At 38.7% G+C, this 16844-nt stretch overlaps 1 protein-coding gene across 1 annotated transcript in view; it reads left to right on the plus strand.

Annotated features, from left to right (window-relative positions):
• LOC144581659 (uncharacterized) overlaps positions 1–16844 on the plus strand; it is a 431789-nt gene that overhangs the window by 131362 nt on the left and 283583 nt on the right. The window lies entirely within an intron of this gene.

A 16844-nucleotide genomic window follows, 5' to 3' on the forward strand; every position in this document is an offset into this window, starting at 1 on the left:
TTGAGTTGCTTCTAAGTGTTTGCTATCATGAAAAGTGCTGCATATGTGTCTTTATAGTAGAATGATTTATAATCCTTTGGGTATATACCTAGTAATGATATTGCTGGGTCAAATGGTATTTCTGGTTCTAGATCCTTGAGGAATTGCCACACTGTCTTTTACAATGGTTGAACTAATTTACACTCCCACTAAACAGTGTAAAAGTGTTCCTATTTCTCCACATCCTCTCCTGCATCTGTTCATATTATTGAAGCCTCTGTTCTGTTATTCTGGTCTACATATCTGTTTTGGTACCAGTACCATGCTGCTTTTGTTACTGTAGCCTTGTAGTATAGTTTGAAGTCAGATAGCGTAATGCCTCCAGCTTTGTTCTTTTTGCTTAGGATTGTCTTTGCTATGCAGGCTCTTTTTTTGGTTCCATATAACATTTAAAGTAGTTTTTTCCAGTTCTGTGAGGAAAATCAGTGGTAGCTTGATGGGGTTGGTACTGAATCTATAAATTACTTTGGGCAGTATGACCATTTTCACTATATTGATTCTTCCTAGCCATGAGCATGAAATCTGTTTGTGTCCTCTCTTATTTCCTTGAGCAGTGGTTTGTAGTTCTCCTTGAAGAGGTCCTTCACACCCCTTGTTAGTTGTATTCCTAGGCATTTTATACTCTTTGTAGCAATTGTGAATGGGAGTTCACTCATGATTTGGCTCTCTTTTTTGTCTATAATTGGTGTATAGGAATGCTTGTGATTTTTGCACATTGATTTTCTATCCCAAGACTTGTTGAATTTGCTTATCAACTTAAGTAGATATTGGGCTGAGACAATGGGGTTTTCTAAACATACAGTGATGTCCTCTGGAAACAGAGACAATTTGACTTCCTCTCTTTCTATTTGAATACCCTTTATTTCTTTTTCTTGCCTGATTGCCCTGGCCAGAACTTCCAATACTATGTTGAATAGTAGTGGTGAGCGAGGGGATCCTTGTCTAGTGTCAGTTTTCAAAGGGAATGCTTTCAGCTTTTGCCCATTCAGAATGATATTGGCTGTGGGCTTGTCATAAATAGCTTTTATTGTTTTGAGAAATGTTCCATCAATACCTATTTTATTGAGAGTTTTTAGCATGAAGCGCTGTTGATTTTTGTCAAAGGCCTTCTCTGTATCTATTGAGATAATTATGTGGTTTTTGTCATTGGTTTTGTTTATGTGATGGATTATGTTTATTGATTTGTGTATGTTGAACTAGCCTTGCATCCCAGGGATGAAACCAACTTGATCATGGCCGGTAATCTTTCTGACATGCTGCTGGATTTGGTTTACAAGTATTTTATTGAGGATTTTCACATTGATGTTTATCAGGGATATTAGCCTGAAATTTTCTTTTTTTGCTGTGTCTCTGCCAGATTTTGGTATCAGGATGATGCTGGCCTCATAAATGAGTTAGGGAAGATTTCTTCTTTTTCTATTGTTTGGAATAGTTTCAGAAGGAATGGTACCAGCTCCTCTTTGTACCTCTGGTAGAATTTGGCTGTGAATCAGCCTAGTCCTTGACTTTTTTTGGTTGGTAGGCTATTAATTGCTGCCTAAATTTCAGAACTTGTTATTATTATATTCAGTGATTTAACTTCTTCCTGGTTCAGTCTTGGGAGGGTGTATGTATCCAGGAATTTATCCATTTCTTCTAGATTTTCTAGTTTATTTGCATAGAGGTGTTTAAAGTATTCTTTGATGGTAGTTTGTATTTCTGTGAGATTGGTGGTGATATTTCATTTATCATTTTTTATTGCATTTATTTTATTCTTTTCTCTTTTCTTCATTATTAGTCTGGCTAGCAGTCCATCTCTTTCATTGGCCTTTTCAAAAAACCAGCTCCTAGAGTCATCGATTTTTTGAAGAGTTTTTCTTGTCTTTATCTCCTTCAGTTCTGCTCTCATCTTAGTTATTTCTTGTCTTCTTCTAGATTTTGAATGTGTTTGCTCTTGCTTCTCTAGTTCTTTTAATTGTGATGTTAGAGTGTCAGTTTTAGCTCTTTCTGCTTTTTCTTGTGGGCATTTAGTGCTACAAATTTTCTCTCTATATATTGCTTTAAATGTGTCCCAGAGATTCTGGTACTTCATGTCTTTGTTCTCATTGGTTTAAAAGAACATCTTTATTTCTGTCTTCATTTCATTATTTACCTAGTAGTCATTCAGGAGCATATTGTTCAGTTTTCATGTAGTTGTGTGGTTTTTATTGAGTTTCTTAATTTTGAGTTTTAATTTGATTGCACTGTGGTCTGAGAGATTGTTTGTTATGATTTCTGTTCTTTTGTATTTGCTGAGGAGTGTTTTATTTCCAATTATGTGGTCAATTTTAGAATAAGTATGATGTGGTGCTGAGAAGAATGTGTATTCTGTTGATTTGGGGTGGAGAGTTCTGTAGATGCCTATTAGGTCCACTTGGTCCAGAGCTGAATTTAGTTCTGGATATCCTTGTTGATTTTCTGTCTCATTGATCTGTCTAATATTGGTGATGGGGTGTTAAAGTCTCCCACTATTACTATGTGGGAGTCTGAGCCTCTTTGCAGGTCTCTAAGAACTTTCTTTATGAATCTGGGTGCCCCTGTATTGGGTGCATATGTATTTAGGATAGTTAGGTCTTCTTGTTGCATTTATCCCTTTACCATTATGTAATGCCCTTCTTTGTCTCTTTTGATCTTTGTTGGTTTAAAGTCTGTTTTTATCAGAGACTAGGATTGCAACCTCTGCTTTTTTTTGCTTTCCATTTGCTTGGTAAATCTTCCCCCATCCCTTTATTTTGAGCCTATGTATGTCTTTGCATGTGAGGTGGGTCTCCTGAAAGCAGGACACCGATGGGTCTTGTCTCTTTATCCAATTTGCCCATCTGTGTCTTTTAATTTAACCCATTTACATTTAAGGTGAATATTGTTATGTGTGAATTTGATCCTGCCATTGTGACACTAGCTGGTTATTTTGCCCATTAGTGGATGCAGTTTCTTCATAGCATCAATGGTGTTTACAATTTGGTATGGTTTTGCAGTGGCTGTTACCAGTTATTCTTTTCCATATTTAGTGCCTCCTTCAGGAGCTCTTGTAAGGCAGGCCTGGTGGAGACAAAAATCTCTCAGCATTTGCTTATCTTTAAAGGATTTTATTTCTGCTTCGCTTATGAAGCTTGGTTTGGCTGGATATGAAATTCTCAGTTGAAAATTCTTTTCTTTAAGAATGTTGAATATTGGCCCCCACTGTCTTCTGGCTTGTAGTGTTTCTGCAGAGAGATTCACTGTTAGTTTGATGGGCTTCCCTTTGTGGGTAACCTGACATTTCTCTCTAGCTGCCCTTAACATTCTTTCCTTCATGTCAGCCTTGGTGAATCTGATGATTATGTGTCTTGGGATTGCTCTTCTTGATTAATATCTTTGTGCGGTGTTTTCTGTATTTACTGAATTTGAATGTTGGCCTGCCTAACAAGGTTGGGGAAGTTCTCCTGGATAGTATCCTAAAGAGTGTTTTCTAACTTGGTTCTATTCTCGTCACTCTCAGGTATACCAATTAAATGCAGATTAGGTCTTTTCATATAATCCCATATTTCTTGGAGGGTTTGTTCATTTCTTTCACTCTTTTTTTTCTCTAATCTTTTCTTTTCACTTTATTTCATTGAGTTGATCTTCAATCTCATATCCTTTCTTCCTCTTGATTGATTCAGCTATTGATACTTGTATATGCTTCACAAAGTTCTTGTGCTGTGTTTTTCAGCTCCATCAGATCATTTATGTTCTTCTCTAAACTGATTATTCTATTTAGCTATTAGTCTAATCTTTATATATATATATAGTTTTTAGCTTCCTTGCATTGGTTTAGAACATGCTTCTTTAGCTCAGAGGAGTCTGTTATTACCCACCTTCTGAAGCCTACTTCTGTCAATTAGTCGAACTCATTCTCCATCCAGTTTTGTTCCCTTGCTAGTGAGGAGTTGTAATCCTTTGGAAGAGAAGAGGCATTCTACTTTTTGGAATTTTTGGCTTTCTTTGTGCTGGTTTCTTCCCATCTTTGTGGAGTTATCTACCTTTGGTTTTTGATATTGGTGACCTTTGGATGGGGTATCTGGGTGGACATTTTTCTTGTTGACTATTTCTTTCTATTCGTTAATTTTTCTCCTAACAGTCAGGCCTTCTGCTGCAGGTCTGCTGGAGTTTGCTGGAGGTCTACTCCAGACCCTATTTGCCTAGGTAACACCCCTGGGGACTGCAGAACAGCAAAGATTGCTGTCTGTGCCTTCCTTTGGAAGCTTCATCCCAGATGGGCACCCACCAGATGCCGGCCAGAGCTCTTCTGTATGAGGTGTCTGTTGGCTCCTACTGGGAGGTGTCTTCCAGTGAGGATACACGGGGGTCAGGGACCCACTTGAGGAAGCAGCGTGTCCCTTATCAGAACTTGAACGCTGTACTGGGAGATCTGATGCTGTCTTCAGAGCTGTCAGGTGGGCATTTAAATCTGCCGAGATGTGCCCATAGCTACCCCTTCCCCCAGGTGCTCTGTCCCAGGTAGATGGGTGTTCTATTTCTAAGTCTCTAACTGGGGCTGCTGCCTTTTTTTTCAGAGATGCCTTGTCTAGAGGAGGATTTTAAAGAGGCAGTCTGGCCTCAGAGCCCTTGCTGAGCTGAGGTGGGCTCCACCCAGTTTGTACTTCCCAGTGACTTTGTTTATACTGTGAGGATAAAACTGCCTACTCAAGTCTCAGCTATGATGGACACCCCACACCCCCACCATGCTTCAGTGACCTGGGTCAACCTTAGACTGCTGTGCTGGCAGCAAGAATTTCAAGCCAGTGGATCTTAGCTAGCTTGGCTCTGTGGGGGTGGGACCCAACGAGCCAGACCACTTGGCTTTCTGGCTTCAGCCCCCTTTCCAGAGAAGTGAATGGTTCTGTCTCGCTGGCATTCCAGGTGCCACTGGGGTATTAACAAAAAATTCTCCTGCCGCTAGCTTGCTTTGTACCCAAACAGCCACCTAGTTTTGTGCTTGAATCCCAGGTCCCTGGTGGTGAATGCACTGGAGGGAATCTCCTGGTCTGCTGGTTGTGAAGACTGTGGGAAAAGCGCAGTACCTGAGCCAGAATATACCATTCTTCCCAGTACAGTCTCTCAGGGCTTCCCTTAGGTAGGGGACTTGGATTCCCTAACCCCTTGCACTTCCTGGGTGAGGCAATGCCCCACCCTGCTTTGGCTCATCCTTCGTGGGCTGCACCCACTGTCCAGCCAGTCTCAGTGAAATGAACCAGGCACCTCAGTTGGAAATGCAGAAATCACCCGCCTTCTGTGTCAGTTTTGCTCTGAGCTACAGACCAGACTCTTCTTATTCAGCTATCTTGCCCAGAAGAGAAAGATAAATTCAACATAAGAATTTTGTGTGATTGACACTAAATAGAAGATTATACTAGATTCCATAGAACACATAGTAGAGGCATCAAAGACATTTTGTTTTCTTAAAGAGTTAGCTAAATTGAGACTTGAAGGAGAAGAGTTATATGGGCTGAGTAATAGCAAAGGCACAGAAATATTAAATGGTGCCACACATTCATGTAAGTATGGCAAGAGTGAAAGCAGTGTATGCTGTAGTGATAGAAGAGAAGGCTAAAGAAGCATCTATAGGTTATAGATAGGGCCCAAATCATAAAGGGTACTCATGCTTAATGGAATTTGAGCTTTATGCTGAGTACTGTGGGTAGTCATTGAAGTATTATAAGTAGGGGTGTGACTTGATAATATTTGCGTGTTAGTCTGATCATCTTGGCAGCAGGTTAAGGGAGAGTGGGTTAAAGTAAAGCAAATCTGTAATCCAGTAGCCTAAGTAGACTACTAAGGAAATTCTGGAAAAACTTTGTGGGGTGCAAATTTGAGGGAATCTGAGGCAGTGGGGAAGGAGAGACAAAGACAATGGACAGAGGAGATAGATAAGAGGATTATATCTAATGGCTTGCTTTTCAAACTTTGCTGGAAGTTAAAACAAATACTGTAGCCTGGGACCTGCCCCATGAAATTCTGATTAATTGGTATAGGGAAAGCCTGGGTATCTGGATTTTGAAAAGCTCCCCAAGAAATTCTAACTGTACAGCAAAATTTGAAAACCACCGATCTGTACCTTTCAGGAACTGAAATAGGTACTAGTTTTCAATATCCTATTTATATAGTACCAGAAGTAGACAAAATGCTATAGATGTGTTCTGATTAAGTAGGAAAATTACTTTCTTGGATCAAAACTCTATTCTTCTTTATTAACGAAGCCTAACTTGGAATTTGTTTCCTATTGTGGCAATCATATCACATTTTTTCATACAGTAAGTTTATAGTTAACTAACCTACATGCCTCTGTCACAGGAATTACGTTAAACACGGTCTATTCTAGACTCCACCTTGTGATTGATATTTCAGATCTAATTACAGTTCTTTACACTCAACTATGTTTAATGTTATCTTATTAGGTTTCATGCATGGTTCACTAAGTCTTGATTCTTTATTTAAACTCTCTTACTCTTGTCATCCATAGATATAGACATGGCTTCTAAGTCCTCAACAAGGTAATTAATAAAATATATTAAATAAGACAAGGTCAATAATTTTTTAGTTTTAACAAAATGTAGAATACTCTGCTAGATGTTTATGTGTGTGGGTGTGTAGGGGTGTTTGTGGGTATGGGTTCACACAAACTTGAGGTTGGGAGTTAGAAAACCTATTTTCCCGGCTTTAAAGCTTGTAGGCTCACATTTAGAGCTCAGATGAAATATTTTATAAAAGATTCTGGGAGGTCTAGTTGGGTGAATTCTGCTTCTGTGAGGGCTTATAATATTCTCAGGAAGTGTCCTTTACTCCAGAAACTAATGATGTGTTTCTCACTACCTTATCACCACTGGAAATAGTATGAGAATTCTTAAGCTCTTGAGTTATAAAAATTCTCAAAGAAGTCTCCTGATAAAGGCTTGATAGTCCATTGAAAGGTATTTGGTCAAAAGGTCTTCTGCAAACTATAATTTATAATATGCTAAGGATAAAGGTTGGGAAGGAAGTGACCACTAATATCCCTTTCTTTGGAGAAAAATGCTTTTTAAGCCCTGAATGACTTGAATAAATGCTGTTTTGTTTAAAGCATTTTGACTTTAACCTCAAGGGTCTGAAGATGTCAGAAGTCCAAATATCACTAAACAATAAAGCACTTGTTAAACTGACAAAGGAACGTAAATGCCATTTTCTGACAATTGATGGAAAGCCACTGATAAACTGTGAAACTTGCTAATATACTTTCACTGGATTTCATTTAGAAGAACTCTACTAGACAGAGGTCTTTGACCAAAGGGACTGTACTATAGACTTTCCTTCCAAAATGAATCTTTTCTGAGTTATAAACTTTAGCAAAAGAAGATTTGTTGTAAAAAACCCAAAGACATTTTTAATCATAGCAAACTGAAGAGAATTTTTACTATGAGTAAAGCAGACATGTGGGAGTGCTGAAGCCTTCTTTGGAAAACAATTATAAAACTATTGCAGAATTAGAAAGCTAATTAAAATAGTCATCTTTAATTTTGATAGTTGAAGTTTTTATTAGCACTCGTCCTAATAAAAAAAATGCCAAAGAAGATGAAGTATTTTTTCTGGTCCTGGTGTCATTGTTCAGGTTTTGGTCCCTTCCACCTTCTGATATGCCTTACCCCCAGATGTCTCATGCCCTTACATACTGTGACCAGGGCTGTCCTCCCACCCTCTACAGCACTACAATTAACATGTCAAACAGAAGCCTGTGGGCAGCATCCTTTAGGCTCTCTTCTTTGTAGCCTGCATTGAATCTTTTTCTTTCAGCTTCCTCATAGAAACCATTTCATTCATTTCCAAACAGAGTTCACCTTGAGGGCATAGGTCTTACTTTATTTATCCTGAGGGCAATTCACAGAAGAGAATATGCAAGTGTTTAATAAATATATGCTTGTAGGATATGTCACTGGTATGCAGGGTTATGGGAGGATGAATTACCCTAACACAATCTGACCTACACATTTTTACCCCTCAATCTTTCTCTCCCATGCTCCCTCTCCTCCTGTCACCTGGCTTTCAACATCTTAAGCATGTACCCCTTCATGACTTGCACATATTTTTTTTTATTACATTGAAAGTGAAACCTTCCATACTATTCTATTTAAAATTTCACTCTCTCCTCCCAGATATTCACTAGTCCCTTCCCTCCTCTGTTTTTCTCATGGCATTTATTACCACCTGACATGTGATTGATTGATTGCCTATCTACAACCTCTACATTTAAGCTATATCAGAGCAAAAGTTTTTGTTTGTTTCGATCATCGCTCTATTCTATATCTGGAATGGTACCAAACAATTAATATACCACAAATATTTGCTGAATATATAAATTAACCCTTTTGGAAAAGGATCTGGCGATATTTATTTATACTAAAAGTGTGCAGGATAATTTTACTCAGCAATTTTACTTACAGATTAAATTGGCTGCATATGATTTTGCAGCTCCTCCTATTGATAGGTTTATGTCCAATCCTCTTAAATCTAGGTTGGCTTTATGACTGATTGACTAATAAAATATGGTTGAAAAGACACTGCCAGTTTCCAGGACTAGGCCTTAGGAGATTAGCATTTCCATTTTCTGTCTCTTGAACACTTGCTTTTACAACGAGCTACCATGCTCTGAGGAAGCCTAAGCAGTCCACAGAGAGATCTAGGTGGAAAGAAAGTTAAGTCCTTTGTCAACAGCCCCAGCCAGTAGCCAGCAACAATTTACCATGTGAGTGAGCCCTCTTGGAAATGAATCCTCTGTCTGCATTTGAGCTACCCACGTCGATGCTACAAGTTGTGCTAAGCATTGCCCCAATTTTAAATTCATAAGCTTTTTGGTGTGGTTATCCAACAATTAATAACTGGAATCCCACTTTTTATGAATCTATTTTATAGAAATAAGAACACTAGGAAACAAGAATGGATGTATATGGGAATGTTTGTAACAATGTTCATTATGATTCAAAAAAAAAAAAAGAACCTAGAAACAACTCGAATGTCCAGTCTGTACATTATGGTTAAAAGTATTGCATGGCTCCATGTGGACTATATTTGGCTATTTTTTAATTTGTTTGTTTTTAAGACAGGATCTCCCTCTATTGCCCAGGCTGGAGTGCAGTGGGATGAACAAGGCTCACTGTAGCTTCAACCTTCTGGGCTCAAGCCCACCTCAGCCTCCCCAGTAGCTGGGACCACAGGCACACTCCACCATGTCTAGCTAATTTTTTTATAGAGACGGGTTCTCCCCATGTTGCCCAGGCTGGTTTCAAACTCCTAGGCTGAAGCAATCTTCCTGCATTGGCCTCCCAAAGTGTGGGATTACAGGTGCAAGCCACCTTGCCTGGCCATATTTGGCTGTTAAAACAAATGAGTTAAGGCTATATATATCAACATGGAAGGATATACAATGTATTGATAAATGGGAGAAAAAAAGCAAATTTCAGAGTAAAAGTGTTTAGTCTAATTTGATGTACATTAAAAAAAAACAGAAAACAAACAAAAAACACCTCTGTAGGCTGGGCATGGTGGTTCACACCTGTAATCTCAGCACTTTGGGAGGCCAAGGCAGGTGGATCACTTGAGGTCAGGAGTTTGAGATCAGCCTGGCCGACATGGTGAAACCTCATCTCTACAAAATATAAAAATTAGCTGGGTGTGGTGGCACACATCTATAGTTTCAGCTACCGTAGCAGCAGAGGCAGGAGAATCACTTGAACCCGGGAGGTAGAGGTTACAGTGAGCGGAGACCATGCCACTGCACTCCAGCCTGGGCAACAGAACCAAGACTTCCTCTCCAAAAAACAAAACAAAACAAAAACAAACAAAAAAAGGAAAGAAAGAAAACAGTATAAATATGTATACTTTACATATATTTACATAAGCATAAAACATAAAAAGTATAAAGAATCTACAAACTAAATTATTAACAGTAATTTTGTCAAGGAAATGGGATTGAGTAGGGAAGCTAGAAACTTTTTTTCTTTAAACTCTTCTATATTGGTTAAATTGTTACAGAAAGGTTACAAAATTTATTACGCTTATAACTAAAAAAGATATCCGGTTTTCAAGCAAAGTGGTGGTAATATGTGTGTATGAATGCAGGTATATATTTGTTGGGGAACTTTCTTAGAACTGCTACTCTGTTCAAGGAGAATGGTTTCTTTGTGGGTGCAAGGCTGGGAAGAGGTCCTCATGAGCTAGTGACATTGAATCCGTTTTTCTTCCATTTCTGACAATGGCTTTGTTTGTGGGTACACATTTGTACAGCAGTACAAATGTGACTAGAAGAGAAAGAGAAAGGAACGTTTCTACTTTAGTGTAGTCACTCCTCCTAAATGTTAGCAGAGAGGAAATCTCCAATACTGGTATGACAGGGGCCAAGCTTTGTACTGGTTTTGGTACCTGGTTATAGGGATTTCCAGGGGGAAAACAAAATCTGGAAGTTTTCAGACACCTTTCACTCCTTTTTTAGGGGATCTTCATAGAAACAGATTCTCAGAGGGTGACTAGTATATAATTTTCCCTCATGTGTAAGAAGGGGAAAACACTTTTGTAATGTAGTGATTTATCTGCTGTGTGGAGAGATGATGGTGATAGCAGAACTTGCTTTGAAGATTAGAGACCTGTCTTTCATTAGTGGTAAGGAAGTGGAAAGAGGAATCAAAAGAACCAGGCTCTGATCCTGGTTCTACTACTGACTACCTGACTGACTGACTGACCTCTCTGTGCCTCTCTGTACTTTTCTACACGGAGCTATGACACAGAAATAAAGATTATGCCCTTTATTGCCTATAGAAAACGATCAGAATATTTGCTTTCCTAAAGGGTTTATAAAAATAGGTTAAGTCTCACCATTGCAGCAGCTAGATGGCACCACCACCTCTAACATTTCTTTTCAAATAATTCAACTGTAATTGCAGCTAGAACAGAATGTGATGTTTCTTTCCTTCCATGATAGCATCTGTCAAAAGGGATGACTTTTAGATGAAAAGGAATTTAGCTATGCTGTTTTGAGACATCATAGATCTCTCCAAAGGAGATTCAGCATAGATAAACCTGAAGTCTTTGAGAACCTTGTAAACCGGGCAATTGCAGAGGATAATCACTGTATTGTTATTATCCCTTGGGTTTTAGCTGCCCTAATTTCATCAGCATTCTCTTTTTGTTCCCCAGAAGGCATGCTGACAGGCTTAGCCTGAGAGAGTGAAATTATGTGAGCAGGGCCTTGTTCAGTTAGGGAAATTCTGCCCTTACCACATCTCTAGATACAAGGGAGAGGCGTCCTGTCCTGTGCTTTGTTGAGTGTAGAATCACAGATTTTAGCAATCCACAAGCAAGCCAACTTCTGCATTTTAAAACTAGGTACACGAGACCCAGAGAGTTTAAGTGATTAGCTCAAAAAATAGTAGATAGTAGTCTCAATTCTCTTATCCCGTGTTTTTCCACTTGAAAGCTGCTGCCTGTATTTTGTGTATGTGTATGTTTTCAACTTAGATAGACTGCCTTGGGTGTTACAACTAAATGGGAATTTGCAGAATCACTTAATATTAAAAAAATCCCATAAGCAGGGTGGAATTTTAAACTATTTTTATTTCCCTTATCACCAATGAGCTTCAGAGAAAGGATGATTTGGGCAACTAGGGAATCATGTGATTAAACCTTCTGTAATTAAATTTTTCTGTTTCTTATAAACAAGTTTAAGTAATATTTTGCCTGTCTTACAATATTTTTCTGAAAACTGATGTGAGAATTCAAGAGAGTATAAATTAAGAATAAAAAATTGAAGTTTTCTAAAACATTACTTTAGGAATAGCTCAATGTTTAATTATTTCTTTGCCAAAGAAGTTAGTTTTCATTTTTCAAAATTTCCTCATTTATAATTTTTTTTCAGTTTGCAAGATGCTGAAGAATATGCTTAATTAGCCCTTTCCGTTTTTAGTTTTGCCTTTATCAATTTAAACATAAAAGAGTTGTGATGGGGGCCGGGCGCGGTGGCTCACGCTTATAATCCCAGCACTTTGGGAGGCCGAGACGGGTGGATCACAAGGTCAAGAGATCGAGACCATCCTGGTCAACATGGTGAAACCCGGTCTCTACTAAAAATACAAAAATTAGCTGGGCATGGTGGCGCATGCCTGTAGTCCCAGCTACGCGGGAGGCTGAGGCAGGAGAATTGCTTGAACCCAGGAGACCGAGGTTGCGGTGAGCCGAGATCGCGCCATTGCACTCCAGCCTGGATAACAAGAGCGAAACTCCGTCTCAAAAAAAAAAAAAAAAAAGAGAGAGAGAGAGAGTTGTGCTTTCAGCTTCATTCATGCCCTGGTATGCGTGAACAGCAATTATGGAAGTAGTAATATGCTAGCATGTCGTTAATTTCCTTGGTTTTTCTTTCTTCAAATATTGGGTTACTGATTTGTGAATTCCAAGGAGTTGCTAGGATTTTAGAAACCTGCTTGAAAGACTATTGAAGTTTTATTGGGTCTTTGTCTAGTAGTCATATTTTTTTCCTTTATATTCATCAAGTCTATTTCTTTCACTAAAAATTAAATAATTATTAGTTTATATTTTTTCTTTTATGATTTTATTTATGAACTTTTTAAGTCCCTATGTACTGTGTTGCAACTAGAAATCACTTAACTCAGAACTCCGAGATGAGCATGGTGAACAGTTTTATTAGGAAATTATGCTGATAGTAATTTGATATTTTGGGGGTAGTGCTTCCCAGTCTGTTTGAAAATTATAAGATGAGGAAAATAAACTGAAGGACTTTTGCATGATAATAGTTGTATTTATGGTGTGCATTGACAGTGAAAATATATAGTGACAAAAAGCAACTATGAATTCAGTAACACTGTTTACCTGACTTGGTATTTTTTTAGTCACAAAACACACATATATCTTCACATGTATATTTTTAAAATAGGAATACTTTTGTGAGCAAACTATATATTCATTTAGTTAATAGATGATACTAGGTGCCGCTGAGAATTTAAGTGCAATTTCTCTGCAGCTTCTGGTATCAAAGCAAACTGTGGTCTGCTCACCCAGCACAGGAAGACTAGATGTCCACACTGAAGTCTGCAGCAGGAGAAAGGAAAGTGTTTATTTGCAGCGTGCCAAGCAAGGAGGATCAGGCATTTCATGCTTAAGACTCCAACTCCCAGAGGGCTTACAGGTAAGGGTTTTAAAGGCAGGGAGGAGAGGTTACAGGTAAAGTCATATCAATATATAGAGGCTATACATTGGTTTGACCTAAAATAGTGGTACATCTTGAAGTGGAGGGGCCCACAGGCCATAGGTGGGTTCAAATATTTTCTGATTTGCAGTTGGTTAAGGAAAAGAAACTTTGTTTAAAATTGTGAGGTCAGCAGAAAAGAATGTTAGCTCTGGCTTGTGGGTGAGACTTTGTCCAGGCCCCTCAGGAAGAAATTTAGAAGAAAGGTCAGTGTGTGGTCCTTAGCTCCCCCTTATCTGAGGTCTCAGTGCCAGCAGATCCATTTGGTGGGGGTCCAGGTTACTGAAAAACAACTCAGGTCTATATGTTAAGATGTCATCTTTAGTTTCTAGAGAACCAAACATTCTGGTGATTCGAACTCCTTGGCTGTTGTTTTAAGGTACTATTACCTTCCCGTTTATCAAGTTGCTTATTTACTTCTTAAGGATAGCTAGATGCCTGGAATTTCCCTTGAAGGAACTCAAGATTTTCCTTTATTTTCATGGTCATGTGGGGGTGGTGCTCACAGGCCCCTATGAGGGTCCCCTGCTCTGTTTCACTTTCCCCAAAGTGTAATTTGAAAACACTGTTAGAGAATGATAAGTATCTCCAGGTGAATCAAGTTTTAACTATTTGTATTCAGCAGCAGCTAAAATGTATTGGGAGCTTAATATGTTCCAGGACTTATGCAAAGTTGCTTTATATATATGGACTAACTTAATCCTCGTAACAGGCCTATGAAGTAGGTGCTACCATTGTCTCCTTATAAATGCAGAGAGAGAAGCTTAGAGGGTTTAACTCACTTTTTCAGGGTCACATATTTTCAAAGATAGCCCCAGACAAGTTCAATGCATATCCTTAGTTAAAAAACACTGGTCTAATTCATCTTCTTTATTTGTATTTGAGGAATTTGAGGTCCAGATGGGAAGCAAGTTACTCTTTATTTTTTTTTTTTTGAGACGGAGTTTCGCTCTTGTTACCCAGGCTGGAGTGCAATGGCACAATCTCGGCTCACCGCAACCTCCGCCTCCTGGATTCAGGCAATTCTCCTGCCTCAGCCTCTTGAGTAGCTGGAATTACAGGCACACGCCACCATGCCCAGCTAATTTTTTTGTATTTTTCGTAGAAATGGGATTTCACCATGTTGACCAGGATGGTCTCGATCTCTTGACCTCGTGATCCACCCACCTCGGCCTCCCAAAGTGCTGGGATTACAGGCGTGAGCCACTGCACCCGGCCACAAGTTACTCTTATGCCAGATCTAATATTAAAATATTGGCCATCAACATAAACGTTTTTTTTTTCTGTTTTCAGAGATTTGCAGAGATAACAGACTATTTGACTGGCTTGCAATCTGAATAGGAAGGTAGGACACAGGCAGAAAAACAGAAATACTAAAGATAGTGCTATGTGGAGAAATGAGGGGTGGCAGAAAGAAAAAATATTTAGCAGTAAGAGACATCTTTAGGGTAGGCTTCAGAATGGAGTTTTAAAAGAAGAGTAAAATTTTAGTGAAGCCAAAGAGTAGTAGTAGTCTGGAGTAGTAGTATGAGAAAAAGACAGGAATGTGGGAAGACGAACAGAAGTTTGGGTTCGATGAACAGAAACTTTCTAGTTCAGGTGAGTGGACTTTTAGGGGTCAAATAAACGACGAGTTATGGAAGTGGGTAGGTGTAGATAGTAGCCTCTTGTGCTGGACTAAGAAGTTTGTACCTTTTCCTATAGGAAGTGGGAAGCTATTGAAGTTTTAGAGGATGCGTAACTGATAAAAATATTTCTGTGCCCAGTGTCTGAATTTGAGGGTGGGGAATTGGATTCACTTGATGCCTTTGGGCCTCTCCTTCAATAGTAGTAGAACTGGCTTGGAATTAAGAGTTGGAACAGCAAGTATAGCTTACCTGAGATGGAATTCTCAAACATAGACTCTGATAGCAAATAAGCAAGGAGAGTCTTGCTCAGGACCCACAAAGCAGTGCCCTGAACTACTTTCCATGTTGGGACTTCTACTGTGTGTTTAAAAAGTCAGTATTCTTAAATTTCAAAGAGGGTTGAAGAGGTGTTTAGAACTTAGTTCAATGTTTCATAGTTTGTTACTGTCTTATTCTCACTCTAGCTAAGTATGCTGATTTGTCATTATATGGACCTCAGGGCTTTTCACATGGTGAAATTGATTCTGGGTCAGAAAGAAAAGTAAGTGAGAAGACCATAATAACTTTTCAGGGAGAATTTATTTATTTTTGCTTATTCACCATTAGAAGCAAATTTTTGGTGCCACAAAAGAAATAGCACTTGAACATAAATTTTCTCAGCAAGGCAATATTTACTTCTGTAGAAGGGTGCATCTCATAGATAGAGCAATGGCAAGAGCATGCCTGAACAGGGCAGGGAAAGGGGTTCTTAACCCTGACACAGACAGCCCTTACTGCTGTGTTATTCCCCTATTGGGTAGGGTTGGACTGCACAGTCTAAGCTAATTCCTACTGGGTATTTTAAAGAGAGCAGGAGTACAAGCCAAAGTTGGGGTGTGAGTAGTTTCGGCAGGAAAGATGGTTACAGAACAGGTAACTAAAGGTGACTTAGGTCAGAGCAGGTGACCAGGGTGAGTGAGGATGAAGCAGGTGACCAGGTGTGACTCAGGATGGAGGAGGTGACCAGGGGAACAGTTGTGAACTACTGAGAAGATTGTTTACTGAAACTAGGGGCAAGGGACAAAGAGAGCAAGGAAATTCAACTTTAAAATGGAGAACAAAGAATAAGAGAGCTGATCATACTGACATACTGATTCTTTGAAGAGAAACTTGGAACTCACTGTATTTAAATTCATCCTTGTGGTTTAAAAAAATTAAGTAATTATAGATCCACATGTGGCTATAGAACATAATACAGAGAGGTCTTGTGTACTCTTTACTCAGTTTTCCCCAATAGTAACATCTTGGAAAACTAGAGTTCAGTATCACAGCCAGGATACTGACATTTATTCAGTGAAGATACAGTACATTTTCATCATCACAAGAATCTTTTCTGTTGTCCATTTATAATAGCCATATCCAGTTCCCGTCTGTCTCCAACACCACCTTAACTCCTGGTAACTGCTAATGTGTTGAACATTTATATAATTTTGCTTTATACACACACATACACACACACACACTCAAGCAGATTTATATAAATTGAACAATGCAGGATATAACATTTAGGGAGTGGCTTTTTTCACTCAGACTAATTTTCTGGAGTTTCACTCAGGGCATTGAATATATCAATAGTTTGTTCTTTTTTGTTATATTCTATAGTGATTTTGATGTATTTCTTTGAATAACTTGTTTAGTGATTGCTCTATATCATATTATATGTACATTACTCTTCACAGTCTACTGGTATCATCACGTTATCACTTCAAGTGAAGTATAGAAACCTTACCTTCCTTTAAATCTTACTATCCTCCCCCATTTACAATATGATTGTCTTAAATACTTCCTCTGCATACATTAAAACCACATCAAATAGTGGTATATTTTTTGCCTCAACCATAAAACATGATTTACAAAACTCCAGAAAAGAAAAGAAAAGT

This window comes from Callithrix jacchus, chromosome 2 (assembly GCF_049354715.1).
Source record: "Callithrix jacchus isolate 240 chromosome 2, calJac240_pri, whole genome shotgun sequence".
Taxonomy (NCBI): Eukaryota; Metazoa; Chordata; class Mammalia; order Primates; family Cebidae; genus Callithrix; species Callithrix jacchus.